Source organism: Crotalus tigris, unplaced genomic scaffold (genome assembly GCF_016545835.1).
Source record: "Crotalus tigris isolate CLP2741 ecotype Arizona unplaced genomic scaffold, ASM1654583v1 scf7180000017783.2778290, whole genome shotgun sequence".
In the NCBI taxonomy this organism is placed as follows: Eukaryota; Metazoa; Chordata; class Lepidosauria; order Squamata; family Viperidae; genus Crotalus; species Crotalus tigris.
The window spans coordinates 1,347,791-1,370,034 of record NW_024096633.1 but is presented as its reverse complement, the minus strand read 5'-3'; positions in this window follow the sequence as shown (position 1 = coordinate 1,370,034).

The window sequence follows — 22,244 nt, the reverse complement described above, 5'->3', positions numbered from 1 at the left end:
TATTAGAAGGACAGAGAAGTTTGCCACACTGACATTCCAGCAAGTGGTCTATTTTCAAATGAGAAAGCTATGAAGTTTTAGGAAGGCAAAACTCTATGCAATGTGTGGGCAACCCCTTTACATCTCGTCACTGTTTTGATAATTATGACACCCTTTTAGTAGTATAAGAAGTAACTCTCACAGAGAAAGTATGATGCCTGATGAAATCATTGTCCTTCCATCACTCTCTTCACTCTATGGAAGGGACGTGATAGGCTGGCGTTTTGAAAATCTGTACAATTACCTGCTTTTCTACCTTGCCGCAGAAGAGTGTAATTGCTGATTAGTAGGCAAATTGAACAGGTTTGCTCATCTCTGGCAGCTATTAAATAGTATCAAATGCTTTTGATAAAAGTATCATTATTATAAAGAGGACAACTTCCTTCATTCTCCCAAATGAATTTGGCCTTCATTTTCCCTTGTTTATGCATCTCATATTGATAGTTGTTCATTCATATGACAGTATTTCTCTAGTCTAGTGTATTTGTGTGCTTGTGTGTGAGAGACAGAGAGATTTATAGACACATACACACACACACACACACACACACACACACACACAGAGAGAGAGAGAGAGAGAGAGAGAGAGAGAGAGAGAGACCAGTTAATATGTATGTTTTTTTTTAAAAAAGGTTATTTTATTCATTATATCCATTATTTTGTTTACAAATTTATTCATAGAAATTTTGATCTACTAAGTATTATAAATTAGTGTGGGCTTTCCTCTTTCAGAGAGACATCTACTCACAGAAGTAAGTTAACTGAAAAAGTTAATTTTGAATAGCAATGTAAATGTCTACTAGAGTAAGGGAAAAAAAGTTGTTAAGAATCAGGCAGGATAATATTTGATTCTATTTTTTCAAAGCATCTTCTTTCCACTGAGGTTTTAATAGAATTTCTTTTCCCATTCAAGTCAACTAATGTTATATGGAATAGAGAGGAGAAAATAATAATTGATAATAAATATGAGTGAGGGATACCTAAACCATCTATCACTGAAATGGAATCCCCCACTTCAACAGGAATGTTTTATTAGTACCCATAAAAGCTGCAATTCTTACAAAAGTAGCTTAAAGAGAAAGGCTAAAACTTGAGGGAAAACTTTACATTTTCATTATAAGGAATATAACTGAGTACATTGATCTCAGATACTATTTCTGCAACTGGTCACTTTGTTCTATAATTATTTTTCTTTTTTAAAAAATGCAGTAGAAAGTAAGCCTAAACAATATGACTAATTCTATATTTTTAGAAAAATCTAGTAATTTTAGTAGCTGCAAAAAAGTTTACATGGCTCATTTTTCAAACAATGTTTTCTACACAGAAACACGGAAGTTGTACGTTCATTTTATAATGGAATAAAGACTGTTATCATTTATAATTGGGGAAAGTAGTTTCAGTTAGGGAATTACAATTTTAACAACAAAGGTTACAATATGAATCTAAATCTATCTTCTTCCAGAGTTTATGGAACCAGATGCTTTACAGGAATTAAAAGTTCACAGATCAAACATATTAGATCAAACTAGGGCTTTTTTTTCTCATAGAACGCCCACAACAGAGTTCCGGCACCTTTTTTGGATAGAATCTTGTAGGGTAGGCAAGGCGGGTTGTATGATGTGTGTGAGTTCCGACACCTTTTTTTTTTTTAACAAAAAAAGCACTGGATCAAACATATATTTTTCCCCCCCTGGCCACAGTTACATAGCTGCCAAACTGATAAAGAATATTGGGAATGAAATCCACCTCTTGATGAATGGCAAGGTCAGTGAACCAATTTATTGTTTATGAAACAAAATACATTCTGTAATGCTAACAAGCCAGGGAGATGGCTGGCTTATCAATTGAGAAAGAAACAGAGACAGAGAACAATAGATAAAATAAATTACAAGGGTAAATTAGTTTCTCAGAAGGAACTGATTAAGAAATCTTTTTTGGATTATTATCAAAAATTATATAAATCTACTAATGTGCAAATTTTAGAGATAAATAAATATCTAAGCGAGGTTAGTTTCCCTAAATTGACAGAGGATCAGAAACATGAAGTTAATGGTTTAATTACTAAGGAGGAAATTTCGCTAGCAATTCAACAATTGAAACCAGGGAAAGCACCGGGTACGGATGGGTTAACAGCTGTTTATTATAAAGCTTTATTGGAGGAGATGATTCAACCATTAGGTGATCTTTTCAATGGCATTTTACAGGGTCAAGAGATTCCTCCCTCATGGCGTACTGCTTTTATATCATTGATTCCAAAGGAAGATCAAGATCTTACTTTACCAAAGAATTATAGGCCTATATCTCTTTTAAATGTGGATTATAAGATATTTGTAAAAATCTTAGTAAATAGGCTTATGAGGGTGGTGCACCACCTTGTGCATAAAGATCAATCTGGGTTCATAACTGGAAGGTACATGAAAAATAATGTCAGACAAATTATTAATTTATTAGAATATTTAGATAAAAAGAACCAAGTTCCTGCAGGGCTGATATTTTTAGATGCTGAAAAAGCCTTTGATCAATTGAATTGGCATTTTATGTTAAGAGTAATGGAAGAGATGAATTTTGGTCAAAAGATATTGCAAGCTCTTATGGTAATATATCAAAAACAAACGGCACAACTTATCGTTAATGGAGGCTTGTCAGAGGTTTTTACAATAGAGAAAGGTACTAGACAGGGTTGTTCATTATCACCGTTGCTGTTTGTCTTAACACTGGAAATACTGTTGATCAAAATTCGAGAGTCGCAGGAAATTAAAGGAATAGAAGTTAATAAAAAAGAGTATAAGTTAAGAGCTTTTGCGGATGACTTGGTTATCACTTTGTCGCAACCTACTTATTCTGTAGTAAAATTATTACAGTTGATTCATAATTATGGTTTGGTTTCGGGTTTTAAGATTAATGTTAATAAGACTAAAATTTTACCTAAAAATATGACTAGTAGGGAGAAGCAGACTTTGGTTAATTTGACGGGTTTTGAAATTGTTAATAAGGTAAAATATTTGGGGGTGATGCTATCTGTTTCTAATGCAAAATTATTTAAAAATAATTATGAAAGGTTGTGGGTTAGGGTAAAGAGAGACTTGAAGAATTGGGAAAAGTTGCAATTATCCCTCATGGGAAGAATTGCAGTGATAAAAATGAATATTCTACCCAAGTTTCTCTTTTTGTTCCAAATGATACCGATTTTGAAGAATGAGATCAATTTAACTGAGTGGCAGAAAGGCCTAAATAAATTTATTTGGGCAGGGAAAAAGCCAAGGGTTAAGTTTAAAATTATGCAAGATTTCCGTGAGAGGGGAGGACTCAAGGTACCGAATTTGAAATTATATTATGACGCGGTGGTTTTAACATTAGTTAGTGACTGGGTAAATTTGACAAATTCTGATATACTTCACTTAGAGGGATGGAATTTACTTTTTGGGTGGCATGCCTATTTAATATTTAATAAAAAAATGGATTGGGCTTTTAAATCTCATATCTTAAGAATTTCTTTACTTAGGGTTTGGAGAAAATATTATAAAAGTGATTTCAAAGTACCATTATGGACTATACCTTGGCATGCAATAGAAGGAATAAAAAGAGGGGTTAAAATGGATATGGTGTCCTATAGACAGTTACTTAAATGGGATGGACAAAACTGGCAGTTAAAATCACGGGAAGAGTTAGCACAAGAAAATATTATTTATTCTTGGTTCCAATACAGGCAATTATTAGACAGATGGAAGATGGACTGTAAGGTGGGTTTTCTCAGAGAAGATGAAAATCTTATTAAGCAAGTGAAGGATCAAAGACAAACCCACATTAAGAGGATTTATGGGGTTTTAGTTGAATTGGATTCAGAAACGGAACTAATTAAAGATTGTATGATTAGATGGGCACAGAATTTTGGTGAGCCAGTTCCATTGGACACCTGGGAAACTATTTGGGTGAGAAATGTCAAATTTACACAAGCACAGAACTTAAGGGAGAATTTTTATAAAATGTTTTATAGATGGCACCTTGATCCACAAAAAATGTCTTTTATGTACCCTGACTTACAACCTAAATGTTGGAGATGTGGTTGTATGGACGCTACTTATTATCATATTTGGTGGTCGTGCAGAGAGATAAAAGCATTCTGGATTAAGATATGGTGGAATATCCAGAGAATTTTTAAAAGGAGGGTAAAATTTACTCCACAATTATTTTTGTTAGGTATAGTTATTGATTGTGATACAAAGGAGGTTATATTGATGTTAAATTTGATTACAGCTGCGAGGCTGTTAGTAGGACAATATTGGAAGAAGGAATCTTTGCCTACATTGCAGGAATGGTTTCTTAAAGTGTCTCATTTGGCGGAAATGCAAAGATTTCGGCTTTCTTAAAGGGTCAAACGCAAGAGAAAGTTCTTGCTGTTTGGGATAAATGGATAAAATTCATACAATTTAAATTTGATATAAAAAAATGCTATATAGTTTTTTCATAATTTTTAACTTTATATATATATATATTTTCTATTTTATATTCTTTTTTTATATAAATATAAATTTTTTTAACTTTTTTTAATTAAGCCTATATTCTGCTCTGGGAGGCCCTGGGGGGGGAAGGGGGGGGTTGGGTAGGGGTGGGGGAAGGGGGGTTTTGTTGGGTAATGTTTGTTTTTATTTGTATATGTTGTTTTTTGTTTTTGTATTGTTTTTTATTTTCTGTAAAATTTATAAAACTTTTTAATAAAAAAAAAAAGAAAAAGAAATAGTTGAGAATATTGCCTATTTTGGAAATAAGCTTAAAGGTTGCAATCCAAAGCTATATGGGAGATGTCTCTACAAGGATTTATTTTCCTGCTCATTTAATCATGATTTTGTGGATAATTCATCACTGTACCATAGGAATAATTGCAATGTGCAAATATGTTCCAAAGGTGCTTTTTTCAAGAGTCAACTGGACTTTCTTTGTTTGTCCTTGAAGACATTTTGCTTGAAGAAAGGCTACCAGAACTGAAGAAGCTTCTTGGATGGATATAATTTACTTGGACTTCAGTAAGGCATTTGATAAAGTAGATCACAACCTACTACTTGATAAAATAGAAAAATGTGGGTTAGACAGCATCACCACCAGATAGATCCGTAGCTGGCTAACTGGCTGTACTCAGCATGTGGTCCTCAATGGAACCGCATCTACATGGAGGGAAGTGTGTAGTAGGGTGCCCCAGGGCTCTGTTCTGGGCCCAGTGTCTTCAACATCTTCATCAATGATTTGGACAAGGGGATAGATGGGGAAATCATCAAATTTGCAGATGACACCAAGCTGGCGGGAATAGCCAACATTCCAGAAGACAGGCTTAGGATACAGGAGAGACAGACTTGAACACTGGGCGCTATCTAACAAAATGAAATTCAATGGTGAAAAAAGTAAGGTTCTACATTTAGGCAAAAAACCCAAATGTACAGGTATAGTATAGGGGGCACCTTGCTCAATAGTAGTAACTGTGAAAGGGACCTCGGAGTCCTAGTGGACAGTCACTTGAATATGAACCTGCAGTGTGCTGCAGCTGCCAAAAAGGCCAACACAGTGCTGGGCTGCATTAATAGAGGGATAGAATCAAGATCCCGTGAAGTATTAATACCACTTTACAATGCCTTGGTAAGGCCACACTTGGAATACTGCATCCACTTTTGGTCACCACGATGTAAAAAAGAAGTTGAGACTGTAGAAAGAGTACAGAGAAGAGCAACAAAGATGATTAGGGGACTGGAGGCTAAAGCATATAAGGAATGGCTGCTGGAATTGGGTATGTCTAGTTTAACAAAGAGAAGAACGAGGGGCGACATGATAGCAGTATTCCAATATCTCAGGGGCTGCCACAAAGAAGAGGGAGTCAAGCTATTTTCCAAGGCTCCTGAAGGCAGGACAAGAAGCAATGGATGGGAACTAATCAAGGAGAGAAGCAACCTAGAACTAAGGAGAAACTTCCTGACAGTTAGAACAATTAACCAGTGGAACAACCTGCCTCCAGAAGTGGTGAATGCTCCAACAATGGAAGTTTTTAAGAAGAGACTGGACAGCCATTTGTCTGAAATGGTATAGGGTTTCCTGCCTGAGCAGGGGGTTGGACTAGGTGACCTCCAAGGTCCCTTCTAACTTTATTATTACTATTATTATTATTATTATTATTATTATTATTATTATTATTAAAACATCTTCAAGGAAAAACAAAGAAAGTCCAGTTAACTCTTGAAAAAAGCACCTTTGTGACAACCATGACCTGGGTGACTGAGAATCTCCATAGATATGCAAGATATTGCTTATACTCCCAGCACCCAAATATTTACTAATATTCTCTTTGAATCTTTGTATTCTGAAACATAATTGAAACTCACTAATAATAGCCTTGCTCTAGTATATTACTGCAAATCATGATGTAGCATTTTAATCTGAGACAGATTCCTCTAAGAAGGACTGAAGGACCATTGTGAGCCAGAGTATTGTACTAAATAGATTAGTGGGCAGAAGTGAGTCTTTTTCAGACACTGACTGATACATTGGGAGCTTCAAACTGGGCATAGCAGAACTGACCAATGTTGTAATCTCACAAAAAAATTACTTATCTTGTGAGATTTTACCCATTTTAAATAGTATTATTGCTGGAGAGGGGTGGGTGGGGTTGGCATAAAAATTGCATGGGGCCTAGCATCTGAAAACAGTTGCCCATTTAGTTGGACATCTTGAAACATTTAGAGAACTGCCCTTAAGTTAAAGAAATAGAAATACTACTTTACTTAAAACCTCTAGCTGAATGCATGGAGCTCAAGGATCAAGCAGCAAACAGAAAGGTATCTGTGTATCTGGATTTCATCCAGTTTAAACCTGTTCAGATATTGAGCTACAGTAGGTGCTTGAAGAGAGCTCCTTTAGAAAGTAATGTATATCTATATTTTCCTATAGATGAAACAATTTATCTCTGAGTAGTAGTAAAAAAAATATCAATAGATATGTTGATATTGGCATTTTACACAAATTATCTCAGTACCCCAAACAGCAGTATAAAGAGAGTTGAATCCATAGTCTGTTTTTCCCAGTTGTACTCATTGATGTGAGAATTCCTTCCTTCTTATACTGTATAATGAGCTTGCTGTTTATCTCCAAAAAGCAGATCCCTGAACTGTGAGGACTTGTGCCTGGGAATCTTCCTCTGTCATCAATTAGCAACAAAGTAGTTGCAAATTTCTAATCTGACAGCTAAGAATCTTAACTATGCTTTCTCCTCTTTGCAGTTGCTGCTGGTATTTTAGAAGACTGGCCATTCTTCATAACTGTATTTACAAGAAAAGATTTAAAGAATCTCTGAACTGTCAGTGATAAACTCATCAAAATTGATGACTTCAGAATGTTCTAGTAAGGCTGGAGAAATTGTAGCTTTCCAGATCATGCTGTGCAACATAGTCAGCATGTTAAAAGATATTTTTTGAGTAATAATATGAGATGGCGTGAATTTCTCATTGCTGGGCAAATGAAAGATTTAAATCTTAATCCTCACAAGTATAAAACTCTTGCTGATCTTAGCTCATTATCTTAAGCCATTGTTGTCAAGCATTGCCATAATATTTTTTTTTCAGGTATAAACCAGAAAAGGAGTAGAACCATGAATAATATTTACATGATATAAGTACCAATGAATCCAACATTTAATTGATGATATTTTGACACAGAAAAAGTCTGAGTTCTAATTTCTAGTTATATAATTTTTTTGAGGCAAATATGGCAAACATGTTGCCATTAATACACCATTGAAAACCAATTCATTCATACTGAGCAAGGTCTATGGTGATAGATGAGTAGGATTTCAGCCTTCATAAATTGACCATCCCTCTTCTCTGGCATGCTGAATTCCAACTTCTTGGATTACTAGTATCTGCTTATGCACCTGCTATTTTGTTGGTGTGGTTAGGGAAAAAGTACTTTGAAATGTATTACATTGGGACATGAATACTATCAACCATAGGTGTGGGAGACCATCATTAGAATCTGTGATAGTCTGCTAAGTGCACCCACAAGTTTGAAAAGATTACCTAACAATGAAATAGGAGGACTCCCACCTTTTTAGCCTTATGGAAGAGCTTTAAAACCTGGCTTTGCCTGTTGGCCTAGAATCCTTATAGGGGAGCTATACATGGGGGATGGTCCCATTCCTGTGCTGCACGACCTCTTAGATTTTTGTTTGTATTTAATACTTGTCAATTTTAATTGTTTTCATATTTAACTTTTTATCCTTTTGTAAACCACAAAGAAATACTTCAATAAAGATATGGGCAGCATTTGAATTTAATAAATAAATAAAGACACATTCCCCCCTGAGAAGCAATGCTGTATCATGTAGAATATACTGAAGTAGTATGATTTGTATAAGATTACATTCTGGGTTCGTGTTTTTCTTAAACATTCATTTTGTAACTTAGACTATGGGAATCCCAAAATGATCTGACATTTTTAAAGTACAGTTTGGCCAAATAACCTTTAGACATGGCTTAATTCTGCTTTGTTTCAATTTTTTGCGTAGTAATTAGCAGCACTTTAATTAAGGGAAGAAAGTAATTTTATTTCCTTTCAACATTTACCATAGTTTGCCTTAAGGCCTGTGACCTTGGGATTATGCATATTGCATACTGATCAATTTTCATCATCTTCTACAAAATATGCAACAAGAAAGATCTTTTCCTTGCAGTTCTAGTGAACACAAGTGATAGCTCTGTATTTATTACAGTAGTCTGGAATGGAGGAGTCAAATTGTGTTACTTCTATCTTTGCTGTGACATTTGTTTTCACTGTTCTGCAATTGCTGCCTCCTATTTCTGAAAATCCTAAACCAATTGTCTCTGTGGTTATGGGGACTGAATCTTCTGTAACTTCCATTTGATATCCTGCAGATAATCCAGGATTGGCATTATGCCTCGCTACACAAGTTTAATACCCCTCAATAATATTTTCAGGTGGTATTGATCTGTTTACAATCCATCCTAAAACTAGACAATCCATCCTAAAACTAATTCATCTGAATTATAGTTTGGGGGAAAATAAGATACTTGCAACTTTAGCATTTGAGATTAGATACAACATATTGTTAATGATCAAGACCGGTTTAATTGAGAGTCATTCTTTTAAAGTCTGTGAATCGCCATAAAACATGTAGCATGCAGCATAATTAGTTATACCTGGTTTTTTTTAGCCTTATAACGTTTTGTGATTTTGTGATTAAAGGTTCAAAGGAAGTGCAAATGCTGTATAATTTAGTACTTTTGTCTATAGTAGATATTCTGTTTCTCTATGTAGAGAAATGAATTGACATGCAGTCCATGTACAGCATTCTGAACACAAATTATATATTTGTCAGAGAATATGTGTATATTGTTATAATCCATCTGCTATATAAATCTACTGTAAAGATGACTGAGAAAGACAGAGAGAGAATTAGCATATTAATGATTTTTATCTTCTTGGTATTCATCGAGTGATATCAGAAATCATTTTCCTGTAATCCAATAGAAAACAGATTTGAAGCTGATCCCCTTTTTCTCTTGTTCTTTCTGGGCTAATGTGAGACTGTACAAATGACTTTTGGAGGGCATAAGTGGTGGTAAGGAAGCAGAATCTAATTAACAAAACTCAGAATAATTTAGAGTGAGTGATTCAAGCGAATTAATGAATGAATCCTGTGCAATAAAGAAAAAAAATAGCCGTAGAAAACTGCAAATATTAGTTGAGTTCTGAGTTGTTATAGATTTTCATTTGCACTGAAGCAGATGACTTGTATTTCTTACAAGTCATATTTATTTCAAATGATTTTTGAGGTCCAATACTTTCTGTTTTCCTTACCATCTTTATTTCAATGTATTATAAAGTAATTGCAGATCCTATGCTCAGGGGAATCATTTTGTCATTTGATTTTTTTTTTCATTTTTAAAATGTTTATTTAAAAAAGGATGGAAACCACTGGATAATTATGAATAAATGATATTACAGCCTGTTGGTTCAACAACAACAACAACAAAAAACTGTTTTCTGGAACATATCCCACATTTATTTTTCCCAGTAACATTAAATGTTAATATCTGAAACTCAATTTACACATTCTCACTAAAGCATAGAATCATTACTTCTTAATAAACAAACAGAATTCCCAGATGTTCTTGAAGCTTACCATAAGTACTTGCATATAATTTTAACTGCGGATAAGCTGACACTCAAATCTTTAACCAAAATACCTTGAAAAATATGCCACCCATGGATAAGCCGACCTTCAAAAATGTCTTGTGTTTTAATTTTCATAGTTGGGCTCATCCATGGCTTATCCATTTTTCACAGCATTTTTGATAAAAATTCAAGAGTCAGCTTATCTGTAAGTGACCTTATATCCATGTATATATGAGATATATGGGACTTTTTAAAAAGGACTACCATATCTACTCATGGATATATCCACAGATAGGCTGAACTCAATATTTTGGGTGTGTTTTAGCACATTCATAAGTATATATAGTAATAAGAGACTCATTTCCCCCCATGACTTATATGGCAAATATAATGTCATTATATCAAAGCCCTACCTGGAAGCCCTTTGGATTGTCACCCATGGTTTGCTCAATATATTTATGGGTTTTTGAACTGCACAGTATATGAAGCTGCTCTTGAAAACCACTTGGAAAGTGGAAATGGTCCATATTGTAGCAACAAGGGCAATTAATATTCCAGTTGAACATCTATTCACATGTAGCTCCATCTATTATTAATTTAATTAATAATTTATTAATACCCCCCTACCCTTTATTTCAAATTACTTCCAAGAGATCTAAGTTGGTAGAGATATATTTCAGGAGTGCAAATGAAAGATTGACTGAGACTCGTTTAATCCTTAACAAATCAAACTGTAAATAAAATAGAGTAAAATTTTGCACTCAACCTTTTCAACTGAGCAGAGGGAAATAATAAGTTTATTTAAACACCTTCTGCATTTCTTATCCCCTTCTCAGTATCTAGTCAGGGAAAGAATAGTTGCCTTTGGTTGACAGCTATATGGACAGCGGGCTGAGCCCAAAATGAATAAAACAGGACATGAAATCTATGCAAATCTCTTCCCTTTTCTTCATTTTTCTGCAATTATGAAGGGGATTTATTATATGAAGGGTGAATTGAATCCAACACAGTAGGCCTTTTAACCTATAAAAGATTCATCAATAGAAAGTTATAATAATAATAGTAATGTTGGAAGGTACCTTGGAGGTCACCTAGTTCAACCCCCTGCTTAGGCAGGAAACCCTATACAAATGGCTGTCCAGTCTCTTCTTAAAACTTCCAGTGTTGGAGCACTCAGTGCTTCTGGAGGCAGGTTGTTTCACTGGTTAATTGTTCTAATTGTCAGGAAGTTTCTCCTTAGTTCTAGGTTGCTTCTCTCCTTGCTTAGTTTCCACCCGTTGCTTCTTGTCCTGCCTTCAGGCGCCTTGGAAAATAGCTTGACTCCCTCTGAGATATCGGAACACTGCCATCATGTTCACCCTCGTCCTTTTCTTCATTAAACTAGACATACCCAATTCCAGCAGCCATTCCTTATATGCTTTAGCCTCCAGTCCCCTAATCATCTTTGTTGCTCTTCTCTGTACTCTTTCTACAGTCTCAACATCTTTTTTACATTGCAGTGACCAAAACTGGATGCAGTATTCCAAGTGTGGCCTTACCAAGGCATTGTAAAGTGGTATTAACACTTCACGTGATCTTGATTTTATCCCTCTGTTAATGTCTAGCACTGTGTTGGGCTTTTTGGCAGCTGCAGTACACTGCAGGCTCATATTTAGGTAATTGTCCACTAGGACTCCGAGGTCCCTCTCACAGTTACTACTATTGAGCAAGGTACCCCCTATAGTTGTTGTTAATTGCGAAATCGTGTCTGACCCATCATGACCCCATGGACAACGTTCCTCCAGGTCTTCCTGACCTCTACCATCTTCTGGAGTCCATTTAAGTTCACACCTACTGTTTCAGTGACTCCATCCAGCTATCTCATTCTCTGTCGTCCTCTTCTTCTATTGCCCTCAATTTTTCCCTGCATTAGGCCCTTCTCCAGTGAGTCCTTCCTTCTCATTAGGTGGCCAAAGTATTTGAGTTTCAACTTCAGGATCTGGCCTTCTAAAGAGCAGTCGGGGTTGATCTCTTCTAAGACTTATAGGACCCCTATAGCATACCTGTGCATTTGGTTTTTCTTGCCTAAATATAGAACCTTGCTTTTTTCACCATTGAATTTCATTTTGTTAGATAGTGCCCAGTGTTCAAGTCTGTCCAGATCCTTCTGTACCTTAAGCCTGTCTTCTGGAGTGTTGGCTATTCCTGCCAGCTTGGTGTCGCCTGCATATTTGATGAGTTCCCCATTTATCCCCTCATCCAAATTGTTGATGAAGATGTTGAAGAGCACTGGGCCCAGAACAGAGCCCTGGGGCATCCCATTACATACTTCCCTCCATGTAGATGCAGTTCCATTGAGGACCACATGCTGAGTATGACCGGTCAGCCAGCTACGGATTCATCTGGTGGTGATGCTATCTACCCCACATTTTTCTATCTTGTCAAGTAGTAGGTTGTGATCTACTTTATCAAATGCCTTACTGAAGTCCAAGTATAATCAAGTACTTCTTCCTCCAGCTGCTGGCAATATATCTTCATTCAAGCATACTGATTAAATGGATTCTTCCAAAAGACAGACTGATTAGCCCCTTGTCTTATGGCAGATAGCAGTATGTCACAATAATAATAATAATAAAAATCTTCAAACAGCTCTAATCCTGTAAAATGTTTTCTTGAAATGAGAGCCAATGTGACTTGGGATGTGATTCAGGATCCACTGCTCCCCAATCACATTTTGAAGTGTTGGATGGCAATGTATTTTTCCTTTATATTAAATGTAAATTGGCATTAAAAAAGACATGGGTTTTTTTATGTGAGTTTGTTGTATTTCCCTCTCCCTGATGCTTCTGCTGTAATGTCTGAAGTGGAACTCAAGTGTCTCCCCATGGAGACATGTGCAAGTCATCTGCACATCTGGAGCTCATGTTTCTTATACCATGGGGAAGATGCAGTTCTGCTTCAGTGATACGTGAAATGGAAGAGATTTGTACTACTTTTAAGAAGAACCTAAACTATTTGTGCTGAACTTCTAATCTAAAGTTGCTTTGAAATGAGATCAAATAAATTCCTAAATTACATGTCTAATTCCTATTGGTCACAATATTTACTAATTAGAAATTTATCTCTACCAAGTTATAAAATATTAAATTTATATTTAATGTAATGTAAATATTTAATCTAGATACTACTAAAACTAATTGTGTTTATCCTTAAATTAGCCCAAATTTTACCACATTTATCTAAAATCTGCCAACTTAAAGAATGGGTAAAAAATTCAGGACCACATTACTCCTGTGAAATTCAGATTTCCACAACATTTAGACCAATTTTATTTGTAAAGTTGTGGCTGTAGAAGCATCCCTATGATCTGATGATCATGATTTGAGAAGCTTCCTGCAAGCTTCCCACAGGAAGGTGTTACTCCTGCACGCCTGCTTTTTTGCTTGTCTTTCAGTGTACTGTATGTCAACATTGAGTTGACCCTTCCAGGGGAAAAGAGTCGCCTCTTCCAGCTTGGTATCATTATTGGGATGCTAGTGATAAAAGTTGACATATTATCTGATTAAGCTCAGCATGAGCACAAATTTGAACTTATATTTTTGGTGATCAGGGTGGCAAAGCACACCAATTTCTTTCTTGGGAGGCGGAAACAGGCCCACTGTTTGTGACCAATTAGCACAGCATTTTGCTAATAAGATTGCTCAAATTTATCAAAGTTTTGACTTTTCATGGCCTGATCCATTGTGATACTTGAGTGACTGTAACAAGGGCCTTGAGGAAAACAGAAAATATACCTTGGGCTTGATCCTTTTGTCTCCTTAAGGGGGCTGGTGAGGGCATGACAGACTGGATACACAAAGTGATCAGTGTTCTTCTTCAAAGAGAGCAGTACTGGCACATTGGACCCATATCTTTTTAACAACTGTCACATATTGTTGTAAGGAATTTCACACGTACTTAGTATTTGGCTAAGGAGATTCTCAATTATCTAGGTCATAGTTGTCCCAAAAGCATTTTTTTAAAGAGTCAACTGGACTTTCTTTGTTTTTCCTTGAAGATGCTTTGTTTCTCATCCAAGAAGCTTCTTCAGTTCTGATAGCCTTTCTTCAGTTCTGAAGAAGCTTCTTGGATGAGAAGCAAAATGTCTTCAAGTCAAAGAAAGTCCAGTTGACTCTTGAAAAAAGCACTGTACCCAAAACAATAACTCATTTTTGGGACTTAGTATTTGGGTTCTTCAGATTTCAATAGAGCAGTAGTGAGGTATAGAGCAGATTTTATGCAGATGTTTTGTCCCATATATAATAATTCTAATAATTCTAAGTGGGGGTTGTCTTACAATATTTATAGTCTGTGAGCTTGAGGTGGGGGGAAAACTGGAGATTTTCTGAGTCAATTAATTGGTGGCTGCAAAAGTATCTCAATTTTGATGGATGTTTCTTGTAGGCCTGCTGTGTGGTAGATCATATCCAGCTCCATTGATCTGTTGATGGCTCATTTATTTGAATAGGCTCCTAAAAGTAGTCTGGCACTCTTGCTGTTTGTGTGATCTCTTATTTCTGTGTTCTCCTAATTAAATCTAAGATTTGCATCGAGAGCCTAGATGGCTGGCAAGTGTTTATAATCTGTGTCCTTTACTGAAATTAAATATTGCTCAGTCCTATATAATACAAGTTGCAGTCCCAGCTGTTAGTTTTGTAGACAGTGTTAATTCTGTCATGTGATGTGTGCAGGCTTTGGGTTTACCAAAATTATTTATAGAGTTTTTGTAGGTTTGCAAACAACTATAATGCCTAGTGGTTGGAGTAGTCTGATGGTGTATTTGAATTGATATCTTTCTTGTATACTGTAGTGGTTCTTGGAGTGTCTTTCTGTTCTTTTTTTAAAAAAATATAATCTACACCTCATAACACGATCCAGGTGTACTCAGCAACAATTGTCCTCAGAAAGTCTTGCTATTATGTGGGGTAAAAATGTCTACATAAACCCTTATTAATACACTTCCTAAAGCTTAGACAATGTGACTACTATATATTTACAATAAACCCGGGCTAAATCCAGTCCAAAAAATCTAAAGCAATTTTATATATTTCTAATATACTATATTATAATATTCTAATAAAACATTTATGTAAATAATGTTGACTATATAACTCTACTGAAAATTCAGAAATATGATTTTTAAAGGATAGTTGGGGAATTCTGAAATTCACACATGTTAAACTTGCCAAGTTTGAAAACTACTGATCTATAATATAACTATTACAGAATTTTCCAGACCCACTGAGAACAATACTGTGGATGCTTAGCATAGACAGTCCCCTGGGGAGTAGTCTTTGGTTGTTCTAGCTTTAACCCTTTTATGTATATAATAGCAGCAGAATCGGGGACTAGGTGACCCCTCCTGTATTCTTCACCATGAAGAAAGCCATTTGGTGGACAGAGATGATGCCAGGAAAGCCACATTCCAACTAATTATTGATTTTCTGCAAGCTGTACAGTCTCACAGAACAGAACAACCCATGCATCTCAATAATTTTAGCAATTAGACCAAGCTACTGAAAACCTGTTTCAGAATGCAGAGAAGAGCAACAAGGATGATTAGGGGGATGGAAGCTAAAGCCTATGAAGAATGGTTGCAGGAATTGGGTATGTCTAGTCTAGTGAAAAGAAGGACTAGGGGAGATATGATAGCAGTGTTCTAATATTTGAGGGCCTGCCACAAAGATGAGGAGGGCAAACTATTTTCCCAAGCATTAGAAGGCAAGACAAGAAACAATGGATAGAAACTAATCAAGAAGAGAAGCAACCTAGAACTAAGGAGAAATTTCCTAATGGTGAGGACAATTAACCAGTGGAATGCCTTGCCATCAGAAGATATGAGTGCCCCATTGCTGGAGGCTTTTAAGAAGAGGCTGGACAGCCACTTGTCTGAAATGGTATAGAGTTTCCTGTTTGAGCAATGGGTTGAACCAGAAGACCTCCAAGGTCCTTTCCAACTCTGCTATTCTATGTTCTAGGTTATTCTATGTTCAAATGTTCAATTGTTCAAGTGATACAAAATTGCCCTGTTTGGAAGTGCCTTCAATTTATATTTTTATACAAAAGGGCAAAATGAGTTAAATTTACATAGAAACATAAAGTTTATCTCTTATCCCTAAAGGATAACAGTATACTTTGGCAGAAGAGGTGCAAGCTCTCAAGGCCAGATCCTTCAACTCAGCTACATTTTAATGCAAGATGCCAGATACTGAATCTGGGAACTGCTCTATGCTTCTGAACTTTTGACGCCTCCCTTCTCATGATTCTCATTCACTTTAAAATTAACTGCAGTAACTTTTTAATTAAAAGAAAAGTTTGGTAAGCAGTTGGGCTAAAGCAATTTGCTATATTTTCCACTTTTGAAACCGTTCATTTACTTGATATTCACTGTGACAACTGGGAGCTGTATTTTAATTTCATGTTAACAATTTTGAGAATAAAATTAACTTCCTCCAGATTAATTAATCCCTCTTCTCTCAAAATTAAAGAATACAATCCAGCTAGATAACCTGATATATACAGATGTTTGAAGCACAACCTCGAGAATCTGCTGCTGTTGTTGAAGTCCTGTAATATTTATGGAAATTGCCATTCAAAACATCTATCTTACCCTGAACTCTAGTGTTACTCCAAGCTCCATCTGCAAACCAGCTTTTATAACTAAAACAACCAGTTTGAAAAAATTCAGACAATCTGTACATTTCACTTTGATTAATTCTATTGAATTTGGTAAGAATATTTTTACTCTACAGAATCAGTTGCTCACGCTGATTGAATACATACATTAGGATTAAGCCTACAATTCACACAAATTAAATAAACAAATTAGGACATTTATTAAGAAGAGGAGCAATTTTCATGATTAATTCTACCTGAGGACCCATTTTTATAGGTTATAGGGAAATGACTCTTAACTCCTTATTTTTTTAAAAAAATTGCAATGTATTGTTTAGGTGGCTAGCAATATTTTCTAATTTTAATGCAAAATTCAGATAAGAATCATGCCAAATGAATGTGTTTTGCTGAGAATTCTCATCAGGCATAAGTCTAATTAAGTTAAATGGGACTTATTCTAACACAAGTAGCATAACATTGCACTTTAAATTCTGCTTTCTGGTTGGAAGATAACAGAGAATAAATTATGCTTGCATTAAAATTCATTAGCAAAAACTAGAAAATATATATAATATCTAGCTTCCAATATAACATTACACCTGTATTATATAGTTCAGGTTATCTGAGATTCAGACAAAGCATAACAGGAATGGTGCTTTCTTAGCTAACAGTTGTGCCTTGTATTCAGTTCAAATTAAATGTGATATGAAAAGTCCCAGATGTAAACTTCAAATTAGAAGTAATTTTAGAAGAGAATTGTCCTAGGCTGCCTACCTCTAACATGGTCTGGAACTCAGATTTTAAATCTACATTGTCAAAATCCATTACTCAGTTATAGCAAAACAGAAGAGAAACTGTTAAAAATAAACTATAATTGCAGGGTAATAGACCCATATCTTGACCCACGATGATCATTTTATGGCTTATATTTAAATGTTTATCCAGCTGGAGATGACTATGAAATATAAACTATTGAAGCTTAAAAATAAGAAAAAAAAACAAGATTCATTTATTGCTAAAATCAACAATGAGGTACTGAATACAGTAGCTTTTGGGGAAAATGTTATTCCATTCAAATAGACTTTCTAAAACAAAAATAAAAACTTGTCATTATTACATCTAGCATTTTATACAATATTAAATCAACATTAACCATTAGGAGAACACCCACACACACACACTTGGAATTGGCAGATCACTTTAGTTAGCTACTAATTCTATGTCTTACCAAGCTTTGATTTTTATTTTTTTATTAAGCTTGTATGCCACTCATCTTATTGTAGGCAACTCTAGGCAGTTTATAGACACTCAGTTCAAATGCACTGTGGAACATTAAAAAATAAATACATTCAATTAGAACTAACCAGGATGGAGAGGGAGGAAGCAAAGTGCACACAGGAGGGAAGTGGGATGTTATCTACTCCATTTGCTACCTCCAAAGTGCCACATGTCCATTGGGGCACCAAATTAGGTGGCACAGCCTTATCTTCAAGATCTTTTGGAAGGCCAAAAGATGGGTGCAGATGTCACTTTGTTTTGTTTTGTTTATTTTGTTTTGCTTTTATTTATTTTTTAAAATGCAATGCAATCAACTCTTATTTCAGTGATGAAATATGGTTTGATATAATGGTGTTCCTTGAGTGAAAGAAGTGTTATTAATGGTTGCAATTTAGATCTAAGTGAGTCTTTAATTCACACAAGGAAGATTGGGACCATGATATTCACCAAACCTATCTTCAGTAGAGCATTGTTTTTCAAATGCATGCAAGCTGGGGAATTCTAGATGTTTAATACCAGACATCTTAAAGTCGCCAAGTTTGAAAAATACTGAATTAAAAAATATCCTATCTTCCAATGTATATTTTCAATTACATAGTGCTGAATGTAAAAATGTCTGCTTTATCCAGGCCATTTTCAACAATGAAATTCCAGTTTATAGCTCATTCTTGTAATGGGTTGAAAAAAAAAACTATAAATCTGGAAAGTGGGGCACATTTTTTTCTCTTTCAGATGCTGCCATGTAGCATTGTCAAAAAAACAACAACACAACATTCAAATTCAGTTCCCCATAATGACTGCAGTGTTTCTAGATCTGCCAAGAATGCTTTTTAGAAAGTACAGTCAAGATTAAAACTGGTCCAGATGTGCACTTTTATATTTCTTTGCAGGTGACAAAAAAGTATTGAATTTCTTTTGAAGAAAAGTTCTTACACTTAAACTTTCTATAAATAAATGTAAAATTGGAGATTGGGATGTGTTTTTGATTCTAGGCTACAGGAACAGAGAGGCATACTTAAAGTTAACTTGTCTTTTTACATAACAGAACTAGCATCATTGTTATTGAAAGAGTCCCACTATTCATTTTACTAGTTTCCACCTCCATCATAACATAAGAAATGGTACTTTCGAACAGTTTTATAATAATGCTAAAACTGAAAGATTATTCAAAAGAGCATCCAAGAACAAGAACAAATTTACTTATCTGTCTCTCTGCAGAAGCAATATTATAAACCCATTAAATAAATATTGTCTTTAGAACAAATCATACAGTTTTGTTTCCATCGGTACACTGAAACCCGAAAGCAAATTGCAGATTGGAAATGAAAGGTTCAGTTCAAAATATCCCCTGGATAAATGGAAGGTTCTTTTTACCTGGGAATATGTGTGAGAAGGAGAAAGCAAGACCATTTTTCTAACTTTAATGTGATACCTAATTATTAATATCTGAAAAATAGCTTCCCTAACCAAATTCTCAAGAATTTTTTGTGCTGAAAAATGAAAATGTAAAATCCACCTGAATTCTGCTACACTATAGGCTGGAAAAAAATAGATTTATCATAATAATGAATTTGCTAACTACAAATTAGTTGCCAGTTGAAACATTCCACCATAAAGCAATTATCTCTGGTTTGGTTATTATTCCATTAGGTTAAATATAGTTACTTGATCTAAGATAAATTTCATCAGGAATTAAAAGTCAGTCATGCCTTGGTCACATCATGACTTGAGTAACAGTAATATGTTCTTTATCAGGCTGCCCTTGAAGACCACCCACAAGCTTCAGCTGGTCCAGACTATAGCAGTGCAAGTAGTGACGGACATGTCTCAATATGCCCATGTACCACCTCTGCTTTGCAAATGCACTGGCTACCAGTTTGCTTCCAGGTGTGATTCAAGATGCTTGTCTCTACCTATAAATCCGTACTTGACTTGATGCCTTTGGCAGGGTTGCAATGCATGAACCAAGACATTATTTGTTTGCATTTCAAAATCCTACAATATTTTAAGCTGCTCATTCTTAACTATTTTTTTTTTCAATTATATGTTGCTACCAATTCTTCATTACTGGCACATGATAATTTTACAGATGTTCCAGTGAATCATTTTAGTAATTATGTTGTCGTTGTTTATAAACAGTTTGTGCAATCTTTCTGTCTCAATTTACATAATATCTACTGTTTCTTCTGCTTCTTTGTGCAACATGCACTTTGAATCATTTGATGGGTTTTTTTTCCCCAATTCTGGCCTTGTTTGCATTAATTCAGATAGCTTGTGCTTGAGCTGCCAAAATCAACCCTTCAGATTCTTTTTTTAAAATGTTGCACTTGTAAGCCATTGTCAGGTGTTATCTTTACTCATTTCCTTCTGATCTTTTTTAGAAGTTGACTAGGTGATGCTTTTCCTTGCCATTGTTCTATTGGTGTTTTACTACATTATTTCAATGTACCAATTTTGTTTCTATGGATTCAGTAAGTTTTTAACTTGCATTAATGCTCCTTCTTCACTGTCTTTCACATAATTATCCTAATGGCACTTTGCTTCATTGGCAGTTTGACTTGAAGTAAACCTCTACCTCCATTTTTGAGGGGCAGATATCATCTGTCACTATTGCTACAGGGATGTAATGCATAGTGAATAGTCATGAGTGTTCTTGTTTTTCGATTCAGTTCAGCTTGTGTCCAGTTAATAATTCCAGCAATATATTGTATCACAGGTACGCCTTAGGTATTGATGGCTTTCATGGCATTTCCAATTTCTGTTGAGCAGTTTTCTCACTCTTATTATTATTATTATGGTTGGTCACAATCATTCAGATATTTACACTGTATTTGGCATTTTTATCCACCTATCATGTCCTTCCCAAGGAGCTGGGATAGGCAAATGTTGTCTAATGGTGTTAAAGGTATGGCTATAGGATGTAAACTGCACGATGTAACATAAGAGCTAAAATATGCATTTTTAAAAATGTCTTATTTGGAGAAAAGCTGTTCTATTTATGGCCAAAGTATTTCTTTTAGTTTAGTACAGACTTTTACTTAGAGTTCTACAGGCTTAGAGAGAACAATATCGACATAGGGATTATGCTTTTTTTGTAAAAGTTTTACCTTGCATTCCAACATGTCTTTCTTAGCACAATGATTCAGAAGTGAAGATTATTTTTTCAGGATTCATAGTCTATGTGGAATTTGACTTTTGTGAGTCAAAAGTTGGGGATTGAATGCTTCTATAGAATATCAGTTGACAGGTGGCTGGGAATGGTGTTAACTTTATTCTGATTGGTCCACACTGTCAATTTGTTCTGCATGGCTTGAGTCAAGAGTTAGAGTGGGTAGTAATGGTAATCCTCAATTTACGACCACAACTGAGCCTAAAAATTTATGTTGCTAAGTGAGACATTTCTTAAATGAGTTTTGTCCCATTTTATGGCCTTTCTTGTCACAGTTGTTAAATGAACCACTGCAGTTGTTAAGTTAGTCACACGGTTGTTACGTGAATCTGGCTTCCCCATTGACTTTGCTTGACAGAAGGGTCACACAAGGGGATCACATGATTCTGGGCCACTGCAACCGTCATAAACATGAGACAGTTGCCAATCTGCTGAATTTTGATCATGTGACCATCGGGATGCTGCAATGCTCATAAGAGTGAAAAACGGCTTTAAGTCACTTTTTTTCAGTACCATTGTAACTTTGAATTGTCACTAAAAGAACTGTTGTAAGTCATGGATTACCTTTAGATTGATGACATTAGGTTCTTAATAGTGATTACCCTAAGCTTGGAAAATGCCAAGTAAGTGTATGTATGTATTCCATTTATTTATATTTTACATTTTTAATCACCCTCAGAGAGAGATGTTGAGGGGTGTTCAAAAATGTATAATGAACTTGGACTATCATTGTCCCAAGTAATCCTTATTTTGCCTCATTTTTAATGTGTTAATACTTAGACACATTGACAGCTTCTTGAAAGTAATCCTAACTGATAAAGGGTCCTTTCAATCAAGCTCGTCTCCTAATGACTTCATGACATTGCAATTGTCCTGGTAATAATACAAACATTGTTTTCTTCTCAATTTCTAAGTCTAGCTCATAGGTTTGGCAGACTCCCATCTAAATATTAAC